The sequence below is a fragment of the Thunnus albacares genome, chromosome 9 (assembly GCF_914725855.1).
Source record: "Thunnus albacares chromosome 9, fThuAlb1.1, whole genome shotgun sequence".
Lineage (NCBI taxonomy): Eukaryota > Metazoa > Chordata > Actinopteri > Scombriformes > Scombridae > Thunnus > Thunnus albacares.
In genome coordinates this window covers 29,045,419-29,072,355 of record NC_058114.1, presented here as the reverse complement: position 1 = coordinate 29,072,355, position 26,937 = coordinate 29,045,419, and the positions used below count along the sequence as shown (strand labels likewise).

The 26,937-nt window shown below is 37.4% G+C and overlaps 1 protein-coding gene and 1 long non-coding RNA gene across 4 annotated transcripts in view; one reads left to right on the top strand and one right to left on the bottom strand.

Moving 5' to 3' along the window:
* LOC122989508 overlaps positions 1–24,247 on the bottom strand; it is a 35,381-nt gene extending 11,134 nt beyond the window's left edge. For both annotated transcript variants that reach the window (XR_006405085.1, XR_006405086.1), the window contains exons 1-2: positions 24,211–24,247; positions 3,903–4,012 (exon numbers count right to left, since the gene is read on the bottom strand). This is a non-coding gene — a long non-coding RNA (uncharacterized LOC122989508). The remainder of the gene's footprint in view (positions 1–3,902; positions 4,013–24,210) is intronic.
* scly (selenocysteine lyase) overlaps positions 1–26,937 on the top strand; it is a 372,304-nt gene that overhangs the window by 170,787 nt on the left and 174,580 nt on the right. The window lies entirely within an intron of this gene.

The following is a 26,937-nucleotide window of genomic DNA, read 5'->3' as shown; positions in this document are numbered from 1 at the left end:
AGTCCCACGTGTCCAGCTGGAGAGCAGATTAAAGTGCTCTGAAAAGCCACATACTGCTGCCCGCAATGAGAAAAATAATAATGTGGACATGGCCTTCCCTTTATGACAGTAACAACACATTCTCCAGAGACCAATCTTTTTTATCAATTCCAAAGAGTGACAAACAGCACACACCCAAAGCCAGAATTGTATGAGAGGATGTATGGAGTATTTATGATGCTTGTGTGTCCTGGAGGCGATGATGACAAAAGCAGTCAAACAAACTTACGTTACTATCTGCCGTTTTTTATCCAAACAGGTACATTGTATCTCGTTATTTCTTTCACAATGACTGAAGCACTAGCTGTACCCTACAGAAAATCCTTGAACAAATGGGACTGCAGGAAAAAAAAATGCATGAATCAGATATGAACAAGAATTATGTAAAGTGGTGTTTTGGGGCCAGGCACTATAATAATATGACGTACCCTGCAGTATGCTTTGGTTTTCTTCATGGCTGCAAAATACGAATCAAAAACTCATGTTAATTGATAATAATTGTCACTATTTACAGAAAAAGGAAACTAAATTCAGTTCATGTATTTGTAGTTCAGATTAGTTTTCACTTGTTTCTTACATTTTAAAAAAATATTTCATAAAAATAGCCACTCAACTTCAGAAAGAAAAAGAAAATAGAAATGCTGTAATTTAGTGTCCGCAGTAAGTGTGCAGATCCTTTACTTAAGTAAAAGTTGTAGTATCACAAGGTACAAATGTGAAAATACAAGTAAAACATTTATATTTTTATTTAAAAACTTACTTACATAAGTTTTATGAGCAAAATGTACTTGTGTATGTATCAAGAGTACATTATTAGACTGTTTATACTGGTGCATCAGTGTGTACTGTAAGCACCATTGTACCAAAGCAGCTGGTCGAGGTGGTGTTGGTTGGAACTACTTTAAATACTGTAAGGCTGATTAATGCAGTGATTTCCAATCTAACGCTAAATTCAACAAATTTGTTGAGTTTTCAGAGCCTCAAACATTTAAATGGCACAATGCGAGAACTTTAGAGGGGAAATCACTCTTTAGTGGAGCTGCTAACAGCTCACACAAATGAAACGTGCCCAAAGTAGACAGTGATTTTGTGAGGGGTCACAATCCAAAAAGTTTGGGAAGCACTGGTTTATTCTCTCACAATAAATTGTATTTTATTAGCTCATCATATGCTTTTTGGCTGTTATTTAAAATCTGATCTTGTGTTTTATATGTATAAGTTGAATCTACAAAGTTACTTTTAACTATAGCTGCAGATAAATATAGATGAGTAAAAAGTACAAGATTTTCCCCTGAATCGTAGTGAAGTACAAGTATGAATTAGCATAAAATGAAAGTACCATTACCTCAAAATTGTACTTAAGTACAGTACTTCAGTGAATATACTTAGTAGCCAGGTTTGCATGTAATGCTGAACTGTAGCTAATGTTTTCTTGGACAAGAGAAATTTGTTGACTACTGTATGTTTTCATGCAATTCAAAATGTCTTTTACAACAACTAAGAAAACTACAGCCACAACACACAGTCATGGTATCACAGAGAATTCTTCATTCTTCGAGCTCTTGTCAAGTCAAATTACATTAAAGAGAGTATTTTGATCATTTAAATTTGCTTGTGTCTGTATCATTTGTTATCACTGACATAAGCCAAAACTACATTTTGTGTCATAATAGTCTGTGGCAGCTGTGCTGATCTTTATTTTCCTTCAGTTTGTATTGCTGTGTGTGTGTGCGTGTGTGTGTATGTGTGTGTATGTGTGTGTGTGTGACTGTCATGCTGCTGTGTGTACAGTAGTCAGATTAAGAGCCTGAAATCAGACTTGTAATCTGGTTTAGGGGGGAAAGAGTTGATTTAAATGGTTCATGGTGTGTCAAGTGTTTTCGGGTAGTTTGAAGATTACACTGACCAGGCTTTGTGTAAAAATTAAGGTTTTTGGGAAGACCAGCATTGCTGACTCTAGAGGGAGCTGAGTAGACAGAGAGTGCAAACTGAACCTACTGTGTCTTTGTAAATAGGGGTTATATTTTTTGTATTTTGTTTAATAGATTTTAAAGTATTTATCATTTATCATGTTTGATGGATGAATTAAATCATTATAACATAAGGAGAAGTTTAAAAATATTTTTTGTGTGCATTTGGGACAAGATGTGCATGAACCTTTTCATGTTATTTCTACCAACAACTTCCAAGATATATAGGACAGAATGGATATCAATTATTCTTCATGTTCTATCTTATTATCTATCTTATTTTTATTGCATGTTAATATAACTGACCTTCATCCAGATTTTATGTTATTGTCTTAAAATTAGAGTTTAAGGAAGCCGCATACCTAAATTTTATATCATAATATTTTTACTAGGAAATGGTGACCCTGTGGTTTAAAAGAAGAAACACTCTGGCGAATGTTAGCAGCATATAGAATATTAAAAGTTTACACACTGTTCAATATTTTAACACAATAAATGCATATACAAAAGCTCTTAATCTCTTGAAGATCTCTGCACACTAAACACAAAGGCATTAGATCCTTTTCTCATATCAACAGACACTCTCATATTATAGAGCCCTGCAAAATAAAAAGACTCCACATAGAAGGAATAGAAAAGAGGTATAAATAGATGTTGTTATTCTAAACCATCTAATGTGAAACAACATAATTTTCCTGACAATGCTTCCCAGCTCCTTTTAAACCAAACAGAGCGCTTTAATACAATCTTTTGTTTTGCCTGTCTTTCTGGTCTATTATTGCAAAGAATTTTTGCTCCAGATCTACAGAGGAACTCACATGCTCCAGATTAAACTGGTCACCATAATCAGGCGGCAGATTTTTAATTGTAAGAGCTTCTGCTGGCACTGTTTTCTCTCCTTTTCTGTCCTCCTTGACAAAAATCTGACAGTGGCTTTGCATGGCAAACCTGTTTAATGAATGACTAATCCAGGAAGAGCGCATTATGGCAAACTGTCACACACACACATTGTACCAATATTAACTTGAATTTACATTATCATCCTCTGGTAATGCTGGAATATTTGGATTTCCATTAATGCATGGCCTTTCTCTGTGAAAAGCAAACAGCAGCGAACTAAATCTGTTTTTCCCCCTCTTTTGATTGGATGTTGGTGTTAACGCTGTACAGAGGAGCTTTCTTTATTGGGATGACAGCTCCAAGGCTTCCCCACTCCTCGCAATCAAGCTCACAAACAAAAGGCCCTGCTTGCATTACTCAAAACCTCTTCTCAAGCAGCAAAGCCAAACTCATATTACACCATTGTACTGGTGCTGTAAATCAACAAGAACAATGAGGAGAGGCACAATCACGCGGGCCGGCACGATCATCCATATAAAACATGAACCCAAAGAAACAATGAATCAGACGCTCATGTGAAAAAGTACTTTCCTCCTCCAGTTATTTATTGTGTTTATCTTCTAGCTTTCCATTCACTGTTTATATTTTTATTATCCCATTTCTGACACACCAGGCTCAACGCCAAAATAAATCCAGAAGGAAGACATTTCGTTTTTTCTGGGTGGGCACCCTACATGACCATAAGGTGTAACCGTCTGCACTGAAGACTGATCTGCACAGGACACATCAGACACTTTGTCATTCTGCCTGCTTTGAACTTTGAACTATGATTGGCCTGTTTTGGGGGGCAAAAAGTAATAAAGCTAAGCAGGAAATGTAATAATTAGGAAACGTATAGGCCTCTATATATTGTGTGAATTTCTGTCACATCACCAGACAAACACTAGCACAGTTTCACTTAATGGAAAACCAAATGCTTGTTCCTTTATCTCTCACTACTGTATCAATAACAAACTTCAGCTTGACAACCAGTCAAAACAGCCATAACTCAACCTGGCCGCAAGAGGTGTCTTGTCAGGAAGATATCAGCATCTGTGGGTCATTTTGAATGTTTGAACCAGTGACCAATGCTCTTCTTTCAAATCCTCCAATGTACATGACTTCTGAAATGAAAGATGAGTGTTTTCTGATGTGACGCCGCCACCTATAGCGGAATGACAATCATTTGTCAGTAGCGCAACAACATTTTCTGATCTAACCACAGCTGTGGTAAAGGTTTGGTAAGGTTTAGGTATGAACACAACATGTTTAGACTTAGGAAACGATAAAATCGCCACGGTTACAAGGCAAAGAATAACATTGACTTTAACAATGTCTTCCACTTTTGTTCCTGACAGTTATGAGTCATAATTTATACAGCTGCAAAAGGTCGTTGTCAGGTAAATATGACAAATTGTACTCGGCATTTTAACACAAAAACTTACTTAAATGTATTTTTAATTCATCTTAAGTCAACATCTGTAGTTTTTAAATACGCCCTGCCACTTATGTATTTTTTCATGCTTTCATCTATGACTATTATTGCTGGATTATTCTTTCTTCAAGCTAAATTAATGGTCATGAAGTTTCATTTTCTGCATTGTACAACAACCCACTGGACTGACTTATGACTGATTTATCCATTTGACATGTTATTGTGCAGTTGAATATTGATTTTGTTATTCATCCACGTTCTGATTTCAGGCAGAAAATGCTTCTGGAAGAGTGTTGATTCTTGGGCCGGTCTTGTGCTTTAAAAAGCTTTGAAAAGCTTGTATTTTCCTCATTGACCGAGAACAGCAGATTGAGGCATTCAGACTCAGGCTTGAATTCAGACAGTTATGATGATGTCTAAGCATTGTAACTTCTCAAACCACACTACAGTGTATAATCCACTACTCTCCACTTCAACTGTCCTTAACAAAGGCTCACTATGTTTAGTCATATTTTCAAGAAAATACAGCTAAATACACAGTTTCTGTCAACATTGTGATCGTCATCTGAGCATGACAGCACAAGCAAAAGCAAGGTATTCAGTGTACTGATTACATTGTACGGGTGATTTGTGAGGTTTTTTATTGATGTTTTGAAAGATTTAACTTCCATTGTAAATTTGGCTGTTCCATTGTAACCGACTAAATTCAACCTGGCCACAACCACAACTCTCTGCAGAGGAAACTAGAAACTTACTACTGCCAACTTTCAAGTAGAGTATAACTTTAATGTGAATACTTGTTGCATCAATAATGAGGTCTAACTGCTCTAAATTTGAAGGACCAGTGTGTAGAATTTAGTGGAAACTAGCAGAACGGACTTAGCAGAAATGGAATATAATATAAATATTCTTTAATTAGTGTATAATCACCTGAAAATAAGAATCATGTTTTCATTACCTTAGAATGAGACCTTTATATCTACATAGGGAGCCGGCCAGGTTTCTACAATAGCTCAGAACAGACAAACCAGAAAGGGCCTTTCACATTTTAAGCAGCCACCGTCGGTTCTCCTTCACCCGTAGGGGGGGGCACTAAATGCCACCAAATCCTACACGCTGCACCTTTAAGGGTTCATAAACCACAATTTCTGTGTGACAGTTAATTAGGATATTGTTAGAGCAGTGGCACATAGAAGACTGCATGAGGAGCAGGGTTTGAATTTGGTTTAGCCTGATAATATACCAAAAAAAAGTCTTCAGTTGCATGTTGTTGACTTTCCTAAAAAATAAAAAAAGACTGCCTGCACTGCTTCAATACTGCCTCAAAAACTCCTGCAAAGAGATACAGTTGTATGACTTTCCCATTTAGGTTTCTGGAAATAAATGAAAGAACTACTAGCATGATACCTTACAGGAAACCTACTTCTAACTGTTATAAGGTAAAAAAAAAATGCTGCATGTTATCTTCCTAAATCATCATTTCATATTCTCTCATTTGCACATCTCTTCTTTGTGCCATATAACTGACTGAATACCAAAGGCTAGGAGTTTTATTTATCATCTCATTGTATGCAGTCCAGTAAAGTCACACTGTGTATGAATGGTACACACTGTACATTAGCCAGTGTTAGTACCTTATATACATATTTGTCACTATCAATCTCTACTACTTAGTTAATAATGCTTACACTTAGTTTAGTATGGTGGCAGCTTTTCACCAGTCACACATAATGACGAAAGAGCGGGTGTGGAAAGGACATCCATAAGCCAGAGACAACCGGAGTGGTGCTCAGGAGACGGAAGAGCAAAGCAGCAAGTTTTGAATATTACTGACCCAGCACTTGGAAAAGGCAATGCACAACAAGACGAAAAATGAATGCTTTTTAGTCTGAAAATCCTTTCACCCTCTCACATTCAGCAGATCAGATTAAGAGAGAGGTTTAAGAAGATTTTGACACGCACAAAAAAACTTCTGAGCCATGGGAGGGGGTGAGTCGGGGGAAGGTGGTAGGGAGCAGTTTGTAATTCAGTGGCTTCAGGCAATTCATCACAGAAATTGAGTTTCTAATGCAGCATCTTGTGAATCCCTTTTGCCCTGTCAACGTTTTAATACATTACATTGAGAATGTAAATCATGTTTGAAATTTGGCACAAACTACACAACCACTACTGCACTCACTCTCACTGTATTGCACATACTAGCTTCACATTGCTGTATGCACAGCAGGGTGACAGGAGCACATATGTATGCATCATACAAACATGCACACTGTGGCCAGGGCTCTGCAGGCAGAATATCCCTCCTGTTCTGTTGTTATTTGCTTTAAATAATGCTCTGGTCATCAGATGATATAATATAAGTCAAATATCAAGTTGTGAATTTGCATATAACCCCAGAAAGAATATAGTTTTTTATTACTATTGAGCTATAATCAGAAAAAACCATATAGTATTGCATGGCAATGGGACAAAAGACAAAAGCCAGTATATTAAATATAGTTTGTATGCAATTAAATATTCTGAATCTGCCTGAGACTTTAGAAGGGAAAAGCTGTGATTGTTTTCAAGACTAAAAATTACATATGAAATTCCAGAATATATTGTATAACCATGTTTCTCATATAACAACATACGGGCAATGTCACTCCCTATTTTCTATATAGTGTACTATATTTACTGTCTTCCATTTTATTTGAGTTTCTGAATTCTGAGTGTATCTAGAGCCCTCAAAAAAAAAAAAAAAAAAAAAAAAAAAAAAAACACAATGGAACCAAAAAGTTTCTGCTAACAATCCCACAATGTGCCACATTTTATAAATTACAGTTGTGGGACTGTACAGCTTACAGTGATGATGCAAAACGATGACTAGTAAGTGTCCGAAATTTACTGCTCACTATTGAGTGTCTGCTGTATAGGGAGTAGTGAATGAGTGGAGGGAGTGATTTCATACACAGCCATGGTTACCATATTACCATATTTTTACCATACTGTTACTTTGATCAGATTCAACTTTCATATTACTTCCATTATTAGTCTACAATTGTAAAGATTTAACACTATTACCTAATTATTATCGAGAAAATATTTACCAGCTAGAACCTGGTTATTGGGAGCACATTAACCTATTGCTACACCACCATGTTATTACTAACATTTTCCATCTTTATATACATCCACCTTACTTTGTGCCCCATTATGTAACACTAAAATTGCCAAGATATTCTCCTTTTACCTCCCTATTATCTTGTTATTACCAAGATATGTTGTTATAGTTAAGTAATATCTTGGTAATAACAGTATAATTTCCTGTAATTTGTATATTCTATGTAGAATACAGTTATTCCAGAAATTACTGTAATAATTAAATAGCTTAACCCACACCACTATTACTATTTACAGGTCATACGCAGGCAATTAACGCATTATTTCCAACATATTGCTACCACTCAAGTAATAGTTCTGTCCTGTATGCTTTGGGAAATTAACCTAATTTTAGTGAAATTTCATCTGAAACAGGTCCACATCAATCATAAACAAAAAAACAAAAACCATATCAATAAATGACATGATATTTATTTGAACAATTCAATTCTTATTTTTTTTCCATTTACTATAATTTCTAAGAAGTTTTGCAGTAATTACTGTCTCAGCACAGGACTGTTCCTATGTTTTAACTTGACTAAAGAGGACCATGTTTAACAGTGCATAACACTGGTTAAGGTCTCCAGTATCAGGTCTCATGTGGGACATGTGGGGGACACATAATCAGTTTAATTCAGTGTTTCCCAAAACATACGGTACATCAATTGAGAGTTGTTTTTGTTAGCCTCCATTTAAGACGTTGCTTGTTCCCTGTGTAATCCCTAACCAGTGGCTACGGTAAATCATCTATTCTAGATGTGATTCAGATAATGAAGTGTGCTGGTCAACTGCAGCAAATGTTGGTACCTGTCACATGGTGTCCTTCAGATACTGGTATCTGAGTTTAGTGTTTAGATGTAAGGACAAAGCAGTTCTAGATCCATGAAGATCTTGTTTAGAGACACTACACGCACGCTTGACATTGTATGTTGGGCTTTTTCTTTAACAGACCAGAGTGTGCAGTCCATCCACCACACTGAGATGGTAAATTTAAGGTCTGATATTCACCACCAGCAGGTAGGTGTTTACATTGCAGAGGCTGAATGTCAGGATCACTATCAGGGGCACCACAGGATGCTGCCTGAGGAAGAGCGCTAAGCTTGAAACACATTGTTTATCTTCCATGTAGAAGCCAGCTGTGCTCAATTTTGCTCTTATTGTTATGCAGCTACTAAGCAGTCCATAAATTTTCACCCTTTATATTGAAGTGGCGTCTAACCTTTCCCTTTGAATGGTTCACTATCATCACAATGTGGCAATTTCTAATGTAGCAAGACTATTTTTCTTGTTTCTTGGTTACAGCGATAGAAAGGGGCCAATTGTTTTTTTCATGAAGTCATTTAAAAAGATCATTCTCCAAATTGTTAAGAAGAAGCACATAATGTAATAGGTGTGTAATGTTTTTGATGGAACGGATGCAGCAAAAACATTGCCTTCACATGTAAAAGTAGGTCACCTGAGGTTCATTCAATTCCTCTTGAACTGAGTGACTAGTGGAACTCAGAAAATGTGTGAATGTCCAACAAGTTTTTCAGATGACAAAAGTCATGAAGTTCTTGCAGCAGAAGTTGACCGCTGTGGAACTTTAGTGGTCATCAACACTTACACAACAATCAACACTTACATTTACAGACTTTCCTAACAGTTTCTCCATCAGCATGATTTTTATTTTATTGATGATAGTTCTGCCTGGCACGTGATTAAAACTATCTGTTCACTATTATTCATTCTTAAGTCATTGTATTGTTTCTGTTGTGCATTTTTTTATGTTACTACTTCTTATTTTCAGCACCTAACAAATCATGTCACATTACGTTATGAAGTTGCTTCAGGTTCACGGTCTCTACGTAATTATGAAATTCTTGAGGGTAAAATCTTATTTTACAAGTCCCATTTCCTCCATTCACTGATTATGATAGTGTATGTTTGAACAGAGAGATTATGTGAGGGAGGCTGTTAAACAATGCTATAATCCCATGTACATCCTACAATATGGAACAAGGATTCATTTACAGTCAACAGAAAAAATTGGAATAGTAGCAGCTGGATGCAAAACTCCAGGAGGCCAAATAAATTCTGACAAAAAAAAAAAAAAAAATTCTTTTCGCAAGATAGCATGTGTGAAGTTATAACATTGTGAGTTAATGATTATTTTAGGAAATATAATGCTATAAAAAAAACATTAAAATAAGGAATATATGTAATTATTTCTATTAGAAAAAAAGAAAGAATCACATATAAGACAATGGCAACTTTTCAGCTACAATTTAAAGACATTATGTGTAGCATTTAAACATCAATAAACTATTACTGCACACTTTCTTAATGTTCTTAAATAATATGTGCTTAAAATCTTGTTTTTACTGATCTCCGGTGGTTTAACTTCTCACTGTGCCGCAGTGATGTCACAGTGTACCCCAAGGTGTACACTGTGACATCACTGTCGGGTGTGGTTCTTTCAAACTTTCAACCAGAGCACAGTGAAACCCTGCTTTCAGTCTAGTGTTAAATTACTCTCTAAAATCTCGCCTCTCTGCTGCATTTTGGTGTTGTGCGTCAGATCTTGGGTTTTCTTGGTAAACAAGGATAAGGTTTTCAGAGGTTGAACCACAACAAGTTTAAGCAAGCAGTTGTGAGTGATAGCTAACCACAGCTTACTATGGTAGCAACAAACATAAACTGTGTATTTAGGCATATCTGACAGAGGCGGAGTGGATTATGCTGTAGAGGTGGTTATTTTTAACTAGAAATCTCAGCTACTACCTTTTCAGAACCCCCTTTTCAAGCTTATAAGCTAGCTATAAGCTTGAATCGATCAGATGAATTGCCATGACGTTTTGAACAGATAGGCTATTCATGATACCCAGTGGATGAATCCTAATAACGTTTGTGATTCTGTAACTTTTAACCTAGTGCCACTGGGTTGACATGCTAACACTAAAGTAAGATGAACAACATGGTAAAAAAATACCTGCTGAAAAGCAGCATGTTAACTTAGTCATTGTGAGTATTATACTTATATGTCATTCTGGGTATGTTAGCTTTTAGCTCAAAGCACCACCCTGCCCAATGTACAGCCTCACAGAGCTGCTAGCATGGCTGTAGTCTTGTTGATACTCAAAACATTGTCAGACATGCAGATACAACTATAAATACATTAAATACACTGAAAAAGATTTGTATGTGTGTTAATGATATTAGAAATCATTAGATAAACGTTGGACTACATATTTCTTAAAATCTTTCTTCACAATTATTATACATTTTAGATGTTAGTGTATAGGTACTATTTTTTATCTGTGCTCTCAGTCACATTCGTACAGCTACACACAGCTTCTCACTGGCAGAGAAGTATATTTAACCGGATATGTACCCATTACAAACCCAATTACATACATTTGCACTTGGAAGCTGCCCATGTTTGCACCAGATCTACAACTGGAGAGGCTGGGGTTAAGTGAGAGGTTAAGGGAAACATGATGGCACTGTAGGGCAACATTAAGGCAGCAGAAAGCATTACACATTCACTTCCCTACCCACATTTTCCTGCTCTAGCAATTCTGGTCCAAAGCCTGCTTTGCTAACCTTTAGGCTACTACAGCCCCAATTAAACTTAAGTATGACAACAACTCCTCTAACAGTGGATTCCTCAAGTCAGTCATTCTTCTTAATGCTTTTTTTTTTTTTACTACCAATTGTGCAAATACAGCACCGCAAGCATGTCTTCTTTGGTGGAGTGTGCCACTCATGCTGCTCCGCAAGGTAAAGTGCACAATGAGCACATTTGCTTCAAATACGGCACTATCATTTTCAGAGTGGGGGATCATAATATTCAAATCCGTATTTAACCTTTCAAGGCAGGCGGATTATGCAGCAAAGTCTCCATTCCGAGCGGTTTCCTCGCCCCCTACTCCCCTGCCATAATAATGATCATTATCATCATTGTGTGAAAAGAGGATTATCATATCGTTATATAAACCCAGGAACACCCCTACTATTATGAAGTAATTTCACTCTCATCAGTGGACCGGTACTGTGTATGACAGTCAGCTGAGCTGTCACAGGTGACCATGGCACTCTTCCATCATTCTCTGAGCTGGCAGAGTCTGCTGTGAAGGATAGAGAAGCCGAGTCTCATTTGAACCACAAAATGAAAAAAAGATTAGGAAGCTGAAATCATTGTCTAAAACATGGCGTAGAGAGAAACTTGTATAATTTCCAGCACAACTTTTTTATAAAGACAATTGGTGGTAGTAAATGAAAAAGAGTTAGTTTAGCAGACTAATTTACTGCTTCCCTTTAGTGTCAATGTTAAGCCTTTATATCAATGACTGTGCCAGAATGGCTGTTTCTACTCCACATGAGAGAAGCTTCTAATGAGAAAAAAAGAGACTTAACCAAGCACAGGAGTGTGTTCGTATGTGATGTAGAAAGAAGAAACCATCCCTCATAGAGTGAAGGCTACAAGGTATTTATTCTTTAATGCAATTGGTTCGCATATAGAAGCCGTGTCTTTTCTGAAAGGGACACTAGCACCATATTGTGGATAAAGCCAGCACTACTGGACATTGATTATAAAAACACAACACTTGTGACAAACATACAGCCGCCTTATTCAAAGGGCGCTTTTCTTTCGCTTTTCTCGTCTAATTATTTACACTGTGCTGCATGCTGTCATTTTGAAACTCAATAGCGAGGTCAGCTCCGTCACTCCCAGGAACCCCAATGTTTCTGCATCTGCGTAGGTACAGTCTTAAACATATGGACTCTTTTAATTAAATCATACTTTGACTCAGTCCTTCTCAGTCTTACTGACAGCAAGGTCATTAAACTATTAAAGGGAGTCACAGGCAAAATTGTTGTGAGCAGATTGAGGCAGGAAAGGTTAATTAAACGGCCATTGCTTTTCCTTACCTCAAGCAAAGCAGCATTCTTCTATCCCAGACAGGCCAATGTGAGAGAATGTGGCGTTTTTTTTCTCATGCTGCACAAGATGTGTGAGCGTACGGCTATTTTTCCGTACTGAGGGGGGGAAATGGTTTATCTCTGAAAAAATATTTTTCTCTCTCACAATGCTGATACAAAACTGTGACCTCTTCCTGTGAACCCTGCAATACAGTAAAACTAAGGAAACAAAAGCAGTGAGATAGCACCTCTGTGTCTGGCGTGGTTAAGGACAAATCGTTATAGAGTGCTTCAGAGATCATTCTAAAACATCCAGACACTGCCTTTCTTATTATGGTTTGCAGAAAGGGTCAAGACTTAACATCATAAAGCTTATTTCAAATAATTAGCTTTTAATTCAACAGTACTATGCCTATTAGGAAATTAGTCTTAATATTCACCTTGGTTTGTCCTTGTGAAACTACAAAAACATCATGACACATAAATATGCATTTGCCTCTTATGGTACATAGCATGCTGATAGAACAACATATTCAGCTCTACCTCAGTCTACCACTGTGGCTGTAAGACATTTTCCTAAATAAACAAAACATTTACTGCAATCAAATATTCCAGTGAAACATAAATATGTTTATTCCTTTCAAAGCAGCCAATCACTGAAAAAATGTATCTCAACATTCTTCCCCACCCTGCAACTTCACCTTCCTTGTAATGTTAAGATTTTTGCGGTAGATTAGAGACCAGATGGAATCTGTATTGTGGCTACAATCACAGCCCTCTATTATAACCACCTTTGCATCAGACAATACAGCGTTTTAACTGTAGACAGCTCTGATGGATTTTACAACAGGTGGAAGTGATACTTTACAGATCTCAAGAATTTTATCTTCTCCATACCTGCTGTTGGAATTTCATAACAACCTCTCAGTGTTTTGTCTGTGAGTTATCTTCAAAAGCTAACAGAGTGATAATCTGCACATACAGCACACTATAGATCACCAAAATTGGTTTCTTATTTAATGATATGTAAATGAATCTCACTATGGCAGTATATGTTTTATTGTGTGATAAAACGTTGAACTTCAAACCATCAAATGTGGGCAAACCTTTTTTTTTTTGCAAGTGTAAGGGACTGTTCGAAAATTAGTAGGGGCGGAGGGAGGGTCAGAAAAGGAGGCGGGGGGTTGTAAATTTTTTCATTTTACTGAATTTTGTTGGGTATAGAGGAGGCGGAGGGTGTGTTTGTGTGTGCCACAGGTCATGAAGGAGTGTTCTGCCAGTGCAGAGGGCAACAATCCTGTCTCTATTTCAGGCTTTGTTTTCCTCATCAAAATGAGATAGCTGCTAAGAGGACTTGTGCAAAGCTGTTTAACAGTTCGCTGTTTGGCATTCCTGCCTAGATGAAACAACCCTCCTTGAGTCTCTAACATGCACATGGCCATGTGTCGCAAGCATCATGTAATCTCATCCAGATCAGGCTGACATTGTCTATTCTATCTGGAATCCAAGGTGGAGCAACAACAACATTAGGTCCTTCAGCACCCTCAGAGGTGGCACCTGTGTCTATTCAGCTAATCCGGAGACAGAGGCAATAACTGTTATAGTACTGCTGCAACAACATTTGATAGCTCCAAATATTTGTTAAAGTGGATGCTGCATTTTGCCATAATTTTTTTGGTAATTTGGTGGTTATATGCAAATGCTTAAAGGGGAGCTATTATGCTTTTCCTTGTTTTCAGTCAAATATATATATAATGTTACAATATTGGATGTTGATATTAAACATGGCTTAAGTGTCAAATAATGATGTAAACATATGTAGAAGTAATCAATGTGAGCAAAAAACACCGGTTTCAGACTGCTCTGAACACTTGGTTTCCAACATTTTTTTCTACTTTCAGCTCAAGCCGACGCCAGCTCATGACAGATTTCTTTACATGGTCATCTGCTCCACGCACAGTGCAAGTTCACTGCTCCACTCCGCTGACATAACAGCATTTTTCCATTGTTTTGGGGGTAGTCATGCTGAGCCATGACTCGAGTTGAGTTGGTGAGGAACACGTTTAATTTCCTGTAAATTCTTCACAATAAAAGTCTCCTGTTATTTAGTCATTTCAAATCTTTTAATTTGAAGCAGTAAAGCAGGAAATGTTGGGTTTGCATCAGCAGTAACTTAACACATCTCTGATACTGCCCCTCGGCACCTTCCGGAAAGCTGGCCAATCAGAACGGAGTGGGCTCATCAGGAAGGGGGCCTTAAAGAGACAGGAGCTAAGCCTGCCTGCTAGGCCGTATTCAGACCAAATCATGCAGTGCAGCACACCACCGCAGGGTTGAGCGGAGGTGTGCGAGGGTGTGGGCATGTTTGTGCTCTAGAACATAATCTCTGTGAAACAATCAGAAAATAACGTTTTATTGATCTGATTCAATTTTCTCACTACCACCGCTCCCTCTCTTCATTCACTCTCTCGCTAACTTTTTGTTTCGTCTTTTTTAAAATGAGTCAGGAAGCCAACAGCAAAGTCTAACTTTGAAAGTTATCAAACAAAGAGAAATGTCCTCCCTTCCTTCTATTAACATCTCTGTCCTCCCTCATGGCGAGTTTTACAGCTCTGATCTGTCTGATTGCCAGCCGTGATTGGCCACAGCTGCATGACGTCGGGTCGCTTTTCTCCAAAAGTTGAATCTGGATCAACTTTCTTGCAAGGCCGATGCAGCGCCGCTGCAGCTAAAACCCCCGCATATTGCACATTTCTCAAAGAATTTTAGTTCAAAGTCAAGAGGTTGTGATATCTAGCACAACAAGTTATCAAAGCTCTGTAAACGGAACCGCATTCCTACACATGCGCAGTGGTGTCTGCCTTACACAGAACTACTCTTCAGAGACTGAAAACATGATCACTGTTATTCGTCTTTGGAGTTGTCTCTAAACATACTACCGTGCCCAAAACTCTCCATGATGAAAGAACATGTTATTTACATGTTTTTAATAGTTTTTGGAAAAAAAACAAAGATCTACAGCACGCAGGAATATGATATGATCAGACTTTGGATACACGTGCAATACTTATAAGTAGGATTGATTCATTGCTAGTTTGGCTCTGCACATGAGATTTGTTGACAATAAGAAACATATAGAAAATTACCAGCCAAACTCTTTACACTCAGTGTACAATGTGCATTCATTGGTTCTGTTGTAGCACCACATTATAGCACCCCAAAATCCCAAACTTTTCTCCATGCTCACTAATCATGTTTTGATACTCAACACAGATGACTTTGAAATTGAAAACCACTTCTCACATGTGCTCCCAGACAAGGATTACTTTTCTGATCAGGCCCAGAGTCATTGCTAAACTAGGCTGCTAAATTAAAACTTTAAAGAATAAATGAAAAAGTCTGATAATTACACAAAAAATAAACGTACCCTTTACAGTTTCTTAGCTTCAAAAGTCAACACAGAAATGTAATAGCATGTTGGCAATGGGCTTTGGTGAAAGCCTTTTGTCAATCATTGACCTCTAACTGAACTGTAACTTGAAGATGCCAATGTGAAAATTAACACAAAAGTGTTGAGTTCATCTCTCACTAAAATTGTCCATTAAAGCACAGCCTAAAATATAATATCATTGAACTCTGTCACAAATTGAATAAATTATTCATGATTAAAAAGGTACAGATGAATTGGTTTGAATGAATCCTTTCACATTCACCATTTTACTGTCAATGCTAATTTGCTGTGCCTTTTGTGATTGACCCCCAAAAATAGCTTTGACAGTTGACATTTTTGCTAACAGCACTTAAAAAAGTAAAATCATCATTATTTGAATGAGTGTTTTCAGTAAGACTGAAGTTAAATTGTGTAATTTTCATTTATTGTTTTCATAATGTGGTCGATGTGAAGCCCTTGGAGATTGTAACTGTTATAAATGCCTAGAGAGAAAAAAACAGACTTGCTCTTTGATAATGTATTTTCTCTTTTTTGATCTAGGCTTTGTTTTGTCACACATTGACTCAATGATCTATGCAATATCATGCAACAATTTGGACAGTAACAAAGTGGTAGCAGAGATAGACACAGTAGGAGGAATAAAACCCTGAAAGTCAATGTGCTTGACAGCCAACCAATTCCAAGTCTTTGTGATTGTGCCATCTGTCATATTTCATCATCTGCTGTTACAACCCTATTAAAGGATTTTTCATTTTGAATAGTTGCATCAGAATGCAGATAAACAGCAATAAACATTCACATTTTGAATTAACTTAAACCCATTATTTCCTGTTAATGTTTATTCAGCAACACAACAAGAACCAAGACAACACAGTAAAGCGGTACTCATGTCATTAGTTCCATATTAAGTGATCCAGCATGTTTTTTAGTAATAAACTCAACAATTAGCTCCTCACTGGTTGCAGGTTAACTATAACTTCAGCAGATTTTTGAGTGTTAGTTTTGGACTGAAAATAAAAATAAACTCTGTGTTAAACATAGGCACATGATATCATATGAGTTAACATTCATAAATTGTTCACCAGTTTTAAAGATGATACACGTAAAAAGCTTGACTAACCTAAAACAATAAAACTACACAAATTTAAAGTAGAGCGAGTACGAAACTTGTGCCGTCTAAGTGGGGTAATCATCAATATTTTTCAACTAACTAGCCCCTCACTCTCAAAGTGAGACTATAACATTTTCAATAATAACATCTCTTCCACTTGCAAATGAAAAACTGAATTCATAATATATTGGTCATTTCAATTCAGCAATACTTGGTCTGGTATGACTTGTAGTTTATGGTGGCTAATGTTTAACGGACATTAATGAGTCTGTTCACTGACTTGATGACTCTTCTCTACTTATGCCACTGTTTCATCACTTTTTAGCATTTATTATCATCCTGTAATAGTTATCTCTGACCACAATTACATTAAACATTACATTTATATAATAATAACAGCTTTAGAGGTAAGAAACTGAAAAATAGCTTGTATCTCATAATGTGACACAAGCAGTGGAAAATGGTTGTCGTTAAAATGGAAAGGTTTTCATGGCTCACAATTTGTAGCCACAGAATAAGTATAGTGTTATATAGAGACTAAAGCAGCTTCTGTGTAGTGTGTGATAAATACGGATGAGCTTTCAGCCATTAAACATATTAACAATGACCACTATCATTATTTTATTGGTTAAGCGCAACCTTGCAGCTACATGAAGACAACAGCAAAGGCAGAAGCACAGAGTCCCAGGTGAGGTGTTAGAGCTCGCACCTGTGTAATTAAAAAGGATGAAAGTGCTGGACTCAATTATGAGATACGGTACATTGTTTAAGGCACAATGTGGTAGTCTACCACTGCTACACTCAGGAAATGAAGTTAGCATGGCCTCATCCTTTGTGTTCACATGGCATGCAAGCATGATCAATGAATTACTTTGTCAGGTGGAGGTGCCAAGTGGGCAAAGAGCTGGAAGAGCTGGAAGAGCAGAAGGTGCAGGTGGAGTCTTATGGAAGCAAATAAAGATCATTAATATTTTGAGCTTGTGAAATGATGTTCACAAATAATTTCACAGCCTGCAGTTGTATGTCACCTTTTGTGTGCATGTGAAAAAAATGCATGCATGTAACTGAATGTGTGAACTGCAAAAAAAGAAAAGAAAAATTCTCATAAATTCAAGTTTGTGAATGTGTAATAAAGTTTTGCAGCTCTAGAAATATTTTGTGCATGTGTGAAAAAGTTTTGTGGACACAGATATAATTTGTGCAGGAATATTTTCAACAGTGAGGTTTCACAAAGTCTGAGAGACGGACACACACACATTTCTTACCTGTGTATGCAACACTGAAGTTACAAGCTACAAGTTAAGCATGAATTTTGACCCAGTTTTTACAGCTGAATCCAATTGGTCAAACATAGAGTCAATCTGTCCAATCAGAGGGTAGATGATTTCGTTGCGCTCATCCAGAGACAGTTCCGAGCGCACTAAGAGTCATTTCCTGTATCTGTGTCAAGTGGGTTTCACCCATATTTTTTTACAGTCTATGGTTTCACCACTACCTGCCCCTTTAGGAGACTAGAGGCAGGTCCTGAGTCTATTCACTCCAATGGGAGAGGTGAACATGAGCACAGATTATTACTTTTGCACCATACTTACTGGAGTAAATATTGGACACATTTTTCACAAACCACATATCTTCCGAACATTCTGATACTAAAATGGCATTTTTCAGACAGACAAATCAGGTCTGTCTCTGTCTGCAACACACTCTTGTGAGATCTGGCAACAGATATCTCTTTTCTCTGTCAGGGCAACCTTCATTTAATTCACGTGAAAATAAACCTGAATGCCACAGTAATCTATGCAGCTCTGTGTTTGTGTTGTTTGTGTGTTTTGTTTATCATTTCGTTATCATGAACTTCCATTTTACCCCTTTTCTCTCATTGTGGGAGGTTGCTAAATGCTAACTATCCAGGCACTAATGCTAACATTAGCTCAGCCGTGTATCTGCCTGCTTCCTGCTCCATATAATCAACATAATGCAATTTAAATAAAGATTAAACACACCAAGGTTGATTATATTGTGAATTTGCACCTTGTTTTAAATAACTAAATTTCACCGGAGGCTGATGTTGTAGCCTGGGTGCTAGCAGGTTGAGATGCGGAGCTGAAAAGATGAAGCTAATTATGGCCCTCTTTACATAGCTAATCTGAGAAAAAGTGCTGTTTGAGAGTAGCGATATAATTATAATTGTGATCAATTTGCACAGAGGTTCTTTATCCAGCTTCGACCAGGTATGATCATCCTCACTGGATGGAGTGAATCTGCAGCACTCAATTCATCCTGTGAAACAAGAAGCATTGCTTATCTCATAGAAGAACGGATATCTACCGTTCTCTTGTCTGAGTACAATGTCACACCAAACTCTGTTAAAAAATGTGGCAATTTACTGTGGCCTTGATTGACCGCAAAGGTATATTAATGCACCATATATTGGTGTCATCTTGGCTATATTGAAGGATGAGCAATGAATTTTAAAATGTTATGGTAACCTGCTGTTGCTGTCAGCGGAGCTGAAAAGGTGAAGCTAGCCCGTTAGCATGGGACATGTCTAAATGGGATTAGAGAATGGGATGAGAGGCGACCGCGTACCCCTAGGATACAGGAAGTGTGTACCATTTCATACCATTGGCGCAGCTAGAACAGTAATGTAGCTTTAGGATGTTAGCAAATGTCCACTAGGGTTACCAAAGTAGCAGCATCAACGCTGGCAAGGAACTTTTCAAGCTCAAGGTAAACCAAGACTGAAGACATATACCGTAATTACACATAGTTAGACATGAATGCTAGCTACTACTATGTATTAACAATTTTATGGATTTAGGACAGTTTAGCTCCTGTGGGATTACAGAAGCTTCATTGTAAATTTGAAGATAGTATCGGGTTCATATTGACTTGCTTACTAAGATAAAGTTAGCGTTAGCTATTAGCTTAGGTAAGTTTGATGGTAAAAGTAAGCCAGTAAATTAGCAGGAAGTTGATTAACATTATATTTTCTGCGTTGTGACTGGTTTGCTTGCATGCCATGTGAGCTCAAAAGGTGAGCCCATGCTTATTTTATTTCCTGAGTGTAGCCATGGTAGACTACCACATTGTGCCTTAAACAATGTACTGTATCTCTAATTGAGTCCAGCACTTTCATCCTTTTTAATTACACAGGTGCGAGCTCTAACACCTCATCTGGGACCCTTATTTGCTTCCATAGAGTCTCAGCTTAAGGTTCGATCTCACAGTTGCTCAGACTTGCATGTGATAATACATTAATTCAGTTGCTTCTGCCAAACTTTTAAAACACACTAGCTATTGAGGTTGTATTAGGTTTGTCAGGAGAATAAACATCTAAGCCCTTTTTGTTTTTGTTTTTTTTACTGGAAAAATGTCAAATATTTTCTTTTTTTCTCTCTATCTTTTTTTTGAGGAAATGGGATTAAATTTTTCCCTTATGGACTAAATGTCTGTACAACATGTGGACCACCTGCCATTGGTCACACACTCACAAGGCCACTGCAACAAACTTCAGGAAACACAGTGATCTTTATTCTCCTGCTTTTTATTTTGGTCATCAGAAATACATCTGATCCAGCATGTTAGCTGGACCAGATCTAGCATGTCTAGCATGTTTCTCTATGCTACTCCTTGACTTTGAAAATTATTCAGTGATTACACATCAGTTTTCTGTGGCCATCTTTCTCTATTGTTGGCTTGTGACTGAGCCAAGGTAACGTCAGATACATTTTAATTACGGCCCTCTTTACATAGCTAATCTGTGAAAAAGTGCTGTTTGAGAGCGGCGATATAATTATAATCGTGATCAATTTGCACAGAGGTTCTTTATCCAGCTTCGACCAGGTATGATCATCCTCACTGGATGGAGTGAATCTGCAGCACTCAATTCATCCTGTGAAACAAGAAGCATTGCTTATCTCATAGAAGAACGGATATCTACCGTTCTCTTGTCTGAGTACAATGTCACACCAAACTCTGTTAAAAAATGTGGCAATTTACTGTGGCCTTGATTGACCGCAAAGGTATATTAATGCACCATATATTGGTGTCATCTTGGCTATATTGAAGGATGAGCAATGAATTTTAAAATGTTATGGTAACCTGCTGTTGCTGTAAGCCAGGAATCACTTTTAATGCTTTTAGTAATTTTAAAAGTTGATGTTACTAAAAGAAAAGCTGAGAAGGTTGAAAATGGAAATATCTTTAGATAAGGTGCATCACAACAGATTTGAATGTTTACTGCTCTTCTATGTTTGAGTGAGTTTCGTTCTTAGAATAGGAATTATGCTTGTTGGTCTTTAGGAGCCACTGCAAATGTAGGGATAATTTCCTTTTCTTTGAAATGAATTAAAAAAAAGCAAACAAAAGTATTTATTTGACTTAAAAGAAGATGTGACAAAGGGCAAAAAGCTTGTTTTAAGTCTGCTTTTAAAGTAACTGCTTCTCCTTCAAAACTTGATTTCTCCTTACTACTTTAGAGTTTAATTGTCTACTGTATTTATTTCAGGGAACTATGAACATGAATGAGGCACTTCAAGACAGCATCCTCCAAACCATTATCTGCTGCTAGGTGCCACCACTGCTTAAAGGTTAAGTGATAATGCACGACAAGGTGACTAAGAGACAATAGACAGATAATGGAAGAGTTGGAGATGAATACTCCATTATTTTCTATCTCACAACACCTCAGAGTGTACTGTATTATCACAGTTATGCAAAGGCCAATTGGCAAAACAAAATAAAGAAAATGAAGGTCATACAACCTTTTTAGCTCTATTAAACCGTTGTTATTGTAGCATGGGACAGAAGTATGCTCTTTTTTGTTGTCTAATATGAGCTAAAAATGATTAAACTGAAGACTGTTTTATCTATGAAGCATCCCAATAGACAAGTTTAATGAATACCTGCCAGCCAAGAAAGCCAGAATGATTTATAAGGTCTTTTGTGCCCACAGTCATAAAACTTTGAAGTGACATGTATTATTTGCTTGTTTTAGTGTATTTTTGACATCATTCTTAAAGCTGCTCTGATCAGCATTTTTAGATTAACAACAGGTGACTGGACTACGTATAATGGGAATGGTTTTGAAAGGTGGTGACAGTTGTGAAGTTTTAGTTTACTTTAAGTTTATTGATGGTTTAATGAGTTTTGAGGAGTTGGTCTCATAGACATATAGCCTTTACAGATAAGAAGCTCTACTGCAATGTTCAAACATGGGAAAGTCCTGATCAGCTCTTTACTGTGCTAAAGCAAAAATAATAATCTCCTGCCAACCTTTTTAAAGATAAAAAACAATGAGTTTGGGGATTTTAAGATGCAAACAAAAGTCAGGGTTGTCAGATAAAGTGTGAAGAAGTAGCTAGTAGTTCATTATTGAAGTTATTTGAGTTTCCACTGTGCTGCGCCACTCGTAATTACATACACAACAAAAACTGCTATCCATCTATTCCTTTATCAGGGGACAGTGGTGAGAGTCAGGGAGTTGAGTTCAATGTGAGGAAGCAAAAATTGCCTTCATTGCTGCCCTGGCATTACCTATGCAGATCTTTATCAGGAGGGCCAGTGACTCTATTGTGACTATTTTGCTGGCCTTACAATGGCTTTCTGTGCACCCATGCTACCAGGAGATTGGCTGAAATTATATTCTCTTCATGCTTGGCTAGGTTGCAGCTTAGAAACAAGCTGCTTATGGAAGCCAGAGGAAGATTGCTGATAATAGGATCTTCACATCCAGTTGACCTTTTTTCCTACTCTTTTTTTCTCCTTCGCAATAGCTCAATTGCAGTGACAGGAAAAAAAGCAAACAATCTGTTTCGTAGAGGACACACAACCTGCACCATCTAAGCCAAGGCCTTGGCACTCCTTGCAACCAATACTGTGATTTCCACTGGGCCTAAAAGGGATTGCCCAGGCTTACTCATTATTTATGTCTGTCAATTTCCACATCTCTTTGCATCTTGTTGCCTACAGCTGGGATTCCAGACCATCAGTTCTCAGGCCTGCACTGGGCCACAGGCTGTTTGCCATAAGGCAGAAAACATCAGAAAATCCTCAATTTTATCTGTCCTTTGTACAACATATAAATACAACTTCATAGGCAGAGTCACAAAAAATATTGCTAAGACTCTGGTGAGCTGTATGCAAAGTTAGAGGCCTTCACACACTAATATTACTTAGATAAACGTAATAGTGTCTCCTGCTAATTACATTCATATGGAACTATTGTATCATTAAGAGAGAAACATAATTCGACAGAAAGTTACAGTTTCAGCAAAACTTCACACCCAACATTACCTAATCTTATCTCATTGGATTTGTTAAGGAATGGTCAAAGTAGGCAATTGAAACCTCCCATTTAAACAAAAAAACATGCTGTCAACAGTTTTCAATAGACAGTAGTTCAAATCGCTTGTTCTTTGGATTATCCAGAGTAATGCTGACACTGATTACCCCCCCCCCCCCCCCCCCCCAAAATGAAAGGTACAATATGTAATTATTCCACATTAAAATGTCTAAAAACAACTAGACCTATATTATATATTTTGTTGAGCTGTGTACTTAAATTACCCCAAATGTTTCCAACAATGTTCAAACCCAGAGAAATCTGTAATTTAATCAAAGTAATGGGCCGTTTCATTTGGTCGCATGTCAATGGCGTCAAACCTCCTCCAAAGAGTAAACACGCACAAGATGCATATGGCGGCGCTGTGTTTGTCCGCTACAGTGGCGTCTACTAAAGAGTACCTTACACGCATAGAAGATAATACATCGGCGTTGTGGTTGTTCCATAGAAACTGTAATAAATTTACTTTTATTCAGTTTTAAGCCACATTTTCATGATAAATTTGGGTCGCTTTTAACTATATCTGTTAGCCGGAAGAAGGATTTTAGTCTGGACGTCTGGATCTAAAGTGTCAGAGAAATAAACTGGGCTAACGTTATCAGCAGCTTAGCTAACAGCCCCTCCAGGAAGTCCGGTGGTCACCAAACATCGTCGGAGAAATACTGATTTTTTAGGTAAAACAGCTTTAATTATTATTTTAAAGATTTCAATCCGCGTGTACGTTTGTTTCTGAAGAGGAGGAGATCTCTGCGGATAATTTGGCTCCCGGGAGAAACCTGCCGAACGTCTGTATCTAAAGTTATAAGAGAAATAAAGCAAACAAGCGTTAGCAGCAGCTCAGCTAACAGCCCGTACCGGACGTCCGGTGGTCGCCATACATCGTCGGAGAAACACTGATTTTTTAGGTGAAACAGCTTTATTCAATGTTTTTACCTGTAATCTCCGGGTCCATTTGTTCTGGAGAGGAGGAGACCTCTGCGGGTAATTCGGCTCCCGGCAAAAACATCCTGAATGATTAACACTGGAGTAATCCTATCCTGGTGAAGCTGGTTATTTAACACATGGAAGTATTAAGAGAACTGGATACAGCGTCGGAGACGGGGCCCTGTTCATTCCCATGAAAGTTGCTCAGTGGCGCATGAAGCAATAAAAAATCGACTTCCCGGTAGGAAAATACCCGGATCTTCCGCATTGTGCGGCCCATAGAGCATGCGCACTAGTGACTTTCGCTCGTTCTCTTTATACGTCCATGGTTTAACAACGAAGACAACAACTCCCATGATCCCTTGCTACTTCACACCGTCATCACACTCCGTCTTTTGTTATTGTTTTGATTTAGAGACCCCTAGCAGCTGAAATTACATATTGTGCGTTTAAATTCCAGCAGAGGGCTGTGACAATTCACCAGCCAGTGTCAAACATTTTCTCACAAAAAGATGTCCAAAAACTTAATCAAATCATTGTTCTTACACAATTCGCACCACTTAACTGCATGTTTCTTATTTTACTCATTGTTAATTATATTTAACAAAAACAATTAACACAGAATATTTTTGGATGTTTGTTCTGCTTTAACAGAAAACATGTTGACATGTCACAGTAGGAAAAGCACGGGTGTAAATAATAAAATTAACAATGGCTGAATTCCATTTAGCTCCTTTGGTTTCAGCGTCCATACTAGCTCACTTTGACACTGTCTGAAATCACTCCCTATTCATTATATAGTGCACTATTTTCAATGTTCACCATTTTATTTAAATGTCCAAATCAATACATTTATGCAAATTTATACAGTGCACTCAAAAGTTCACTACAACAGAACATAAAACGTAGCATATGAACTACCTTTTGCTAACAATCACACAAAGCAATGTGTCGCATTTTATAGATGCAAAAAATTACAGTCGTGCAACGCTATACCTGTCAGTCATAACGCAAGATTACATGAATGTCTGAAATCTTAATTTACTGTTCACTATAGAGTAAACTACTCAGTGTGCAGGGAGTGATTTCAGACACAGCTACTGTCATGGCTTACTAGGACATAGAACAGAGTCATTGTTAATGTTATTAGTGACACCTGTGAAGATGTCTGTTCAGAAAAAGGCCAATAGTGAAGTGAAGAGTCATTAGTGTATGTAAGAAAATAATTATTATAGAAGAGAACTTGGAAATGAGTACATCAACAACTAGAAACCTCAAAATAGTACTCCTAGTTTCTAAATATTATATGTAATGCCACAGTAGGTTTTATTTGTTATGGTCTGTATACAGTACAGATCCATTTTTGAAGAAAAAATGGTCAACACATGCAATACTTTCTTTTGGAAAGTGGTATTAATAAGAAACAGCAATGACATGAGATAATTCAATAAAATACTTGATAAAAATGTTACAGCTTGCTTGGGGCCCCATTGATGACCACAGGGCCTGAGGTGATCACTTGCTTTGCTTATGCCTCAGGCGGGTTATGGTGTGGCCACACACTGTGAGAAAACCTTATTGTAGCTGCTCCATGCAGTCTCATGCAGTCAATACCAAAGTCCTCTTTTTATCTATTTATCCAGACCAGATAACTGTAAATAAACTGACAAAATGCTGAAGTGACATTAGAAGGACAAAACTGGAGGAGAAATTTGTATGAGCGTCCTACATAATTTGGAACTGCACATTTGGCTTGACCCGGGCACACTACCAATTTATACTATTTTTAATGTGAGACATTCCACCAAATAAAATGATACCAGCCTATTCAGAGTGGCGAGAGTTCAGATACTCTACTGATGTAAAATACAGTATCTACATGAGAGTTAATCATTAAAAGCTAATTCTCTACTCGTACCTTTGACAAAACCTTTGAAATCATTGAAATTCTCTGTATTTTATCTGTAGTCTTTTGAATTGGGGAAGATGGAGAGAACAGTAATGTCGCTAGTTTTGCTGATGCCGGATATGTTTGCGTAGGTCACCAGTAACTTAGATTTTGGACCCTAATATCTTAAATATATTCAAAAGTAGCTCTCATGCCATTTTACAGGTCAGCACATATACAGTACACGCACTACATCACTAACACTCAATTTGGGGGAAGGCTGTGAGATTGTCCAAACCCTGTGGAATAAATTATGGGCAAAATGAAGTGCTCTGAACCTCCTTTTCTGCTACTTGCATTAACTTTAGCACCACTGGCTAAAGACTCCCTATTTTATATAAAGAAACTGTCAACTGTTGACACATCTGTCATGAAGAAATGTAGATTAGAATCGAAAGAACTTAAATGTTTAGAGATTATTCTCCACTTTTAGATTCTTATGTTTCTATTTTTTTTTTTTTTTTTTACTAGAATATACAACATTTCCTCTGAATCTCTATCTACAAGAATTTCACATAAACTCTCAAAGAGTTAAACTGATGAAGTCTCACATTTTTCCACCCTTTCAGATAAAAAAACAAGAATAAAAGTGATCCAAAAGATAGCTCGGGCCCTCATGTGGGGGCCAGTGGTTGCAGGGGATATGTATATCTGCAGATAAAGCCTTCTGTTCCGAAACAGTATTTACCAGGCCTTTTTAGATACACATCAGCCGTGAAGCCATGGGTCCAGCCTTCATTATACTGTGTGAATCTTCCCTCATTTAGCTTGGATAGCATCTCCTTTAT